The 2,500-nt window shown below is 38.9% G+C and overlaps 1 protein-coding gene across 1 annotated transcript in view; it reads left to right on the top strand.

Annotated features, from left to right (window-relative positions):
- The window catches only part of tspan9a (tetraspanin 9a), a 292,978-nt gene that overhangs the window by 55,662 nt on the left and 234,816 nt on the right, over positions 1–2,500 (top strand). The window lies entirely within an intron of this gene.

Here is a 2,500-nt window from a genome sequence, read left to right as displayed (position 1 = left end):
AGTGTTACTTTAATTTAACATCTTCAATTTATCATAACATGTCTTGGAGTGCATTTGGTCCCAGAGTGCTCTGTAAGTGTTGAATTAACATTGCATTTTTTCCAACCGTGTACAGGATTTTTACCTGCAACCTTCCATTCTTAAAACCAATCCCCTAACCATTAGCTTGTGGTTGCCCATTGTTCAGCACTCTCTGCGGTTCACTGTGTAGCTGCAGTAACTATTATGGATGTTCACACTCGTACTCGTCAAACACTTGCCAGGCACCGATACTGCTGTTGCACAAAACAAGACAACATCTCCTTTCTCCATCTCCATCTTCCATTGACTCCATTTCGCATGTTCCTTTGACTTGACAGCAGCATGGAAAAGGACAATAAAACAAATATCACAGGTGGAAAAATACAAGGCTGTGCATGTATTTTCATTGTATGTTGGGGATAAAAGTATATGTATCGTTACTCAGTATCGCCAAGTACAGACATTAATGTACTCTTACTGGTATCGGTTTTCCAAAAAGTGTGGTATCGTGCATCCCTAGTAACTATGCACTCACATGCACTTTCAGCACAGCAAGTCACGTCGGGTCAAATGTATCATCCCTCCAGGGAAATTAAGTTGCAGCCAGTCGTTATTGAAAAAAAAAAAAGCAAGAGTGCATACATAGAGTGCACAACAAGAATGGATAAATAGGTGAAACATTGCAGTCAACAACCAGCAATAGGAAAATTACCCCTACACAATGGAGAATGGTCTGTACATACTGAACATTAAACACAACACAGGCGAATACAGCATGCATACAACACCGTACCCGTACAGCTCAAACCACAACGCAGAACACGATTTTCCACAAATGGTTTGATTATGAGATGAGTGATGAGATAAGTGGTGAAGTACTTTTTTGACAGAATGGTGTTTCGTTTTGTCATCCCCACACACAAAGCACCCAGCAAAGTTGGATAAAACAAATCATTTAAGCCAAATTAACCTATCTCTATCATATTCAGGAATCTCTTGAAGACCAAGAAAATCCTATCAGGCATTTACTGTAGGCCTCCATCTCTCTTTACCAAATTGTAATTCGACTCAGTTGTTTCTGTGTAGGATGTTCATAATCCTGCAGCCTACATACATTAAGATGCCTCCAGGAACCTAGACCGGCATCCATTATTTACCAAGCTTCTTGAAATGGCCTCTGTTTGCCGTATATTTGTGTAGACTCCATCTACGCTGCCTGTCTGCCCGTCTGCCTGTCTGTCCACCAAGGAATTTATTTATGTAATTTAGGCACTTCACTTCCAGACTCCACTCTACATTACATCCGCATGCACATCCGCATTCATCACGATCACCTGTTTTCTTTGAAGATATTTTTATTGGTCTTTAAAACTGAGCACTTCATATTTTGTTTAATCGCGTCTGTTACGATCTAACTTTATTTGTTTTATGTAAGGTGACTTTGAGACGTTTGGGAGGTGCTCATGCATAAAATCATTTAGAGGTCTGGCAAATAATTATTTTATAATGACTTTTTTTCAGCACTTTGTACTCCCTCTGAAGTCTGGTATGTTTGCGATAGCTTGAGGTTTCTCCTTCTCATTTGTTGTTTTCTTTCATCTTCTCTCAGTTATTTCATCATCAACAGTGCTGGAACTTCAGACATCAAATGATTTCAGAGGGTAGTTCATATTAGTGTTTTCCTTAGTCATGGTGTTGGCATTGGCTTGGTATTGGTACTCCATGTTACCTTTCTGACTTTGAGGTGAAGATATGCGTGTGAGCAGAAGAGATTGATAAGGTAGAGGCGGTTCAGAAGGATTTTTGTCTTCCATAATCCATGTGACATAAGGCTCTAAACTGCAATTGTATGCCGACCATGCCTCTTTAGGAGACTAAATGAGACTATGAGAATGAATGAAGTTCAATAGAAAGTAACATCCAATTAGGAGAGCGTACTTGATCCCACTTTGTTGCATGGATGACACGTGGTATGATTTATCTTGCTTACCATATTTAATACAGTATCTTTGGTGTGATGTTGACAGCAGTATCAAAAGGAAAGAGGGTAAATGAAGACTGAGGAGGACAGACTATTATAATGCAAAACAAGTTTTTTTTGTTGTTGTTCATTATTGTGCACCTCAGCCATTGTTTTCACACTTGTTAGGGCATTGGCATTTCTAAGACACTAAATTGATGAAACTCAGTCAAGTATTGAATTAGAATGCCAAACCCAGAAAGTGCGAAATGGCTATATGATATAATCTCATAAGATAAGTCGGTCCGTCGCAGCACACAGCTTATTTTCACCATCAACAAACTCCTGAATTTAATTATACACTTTTGACAACATGTGAAATAAGCCTGCAGAGATACAAATATGGTAAATAGCCAAGCGTGTTTTTCACTTTCTTTTCCTCCTCCTCTAACACTCATACACTGGTCTGTAAAATGTGTAAAATTGTACCTTTGAAGAAGGCATCTAACCCAATAATAT

The sequence above is a fragment of the Engraulis encrasicolus genome, chromosome 4 (genome assembly GCF_034702125.1).
Source record: "Engraulis encrasicolus isolate BLACKSEA-1 chromosome 4, IST_EnEncr_1.0, whole genome shotgun sequence".
In the NCBI taxonomy this organism is placed as follows: domain Eukaryota; kingdom Metazoa; phylum Chordata; class Actinopteri; order Clupeiformes; family Engraulidae; genus Engraulis; species Engraulis encrasicolus.
This window is presented reverse-complemented; position numbering and strand designations above follow the sequence as displayed.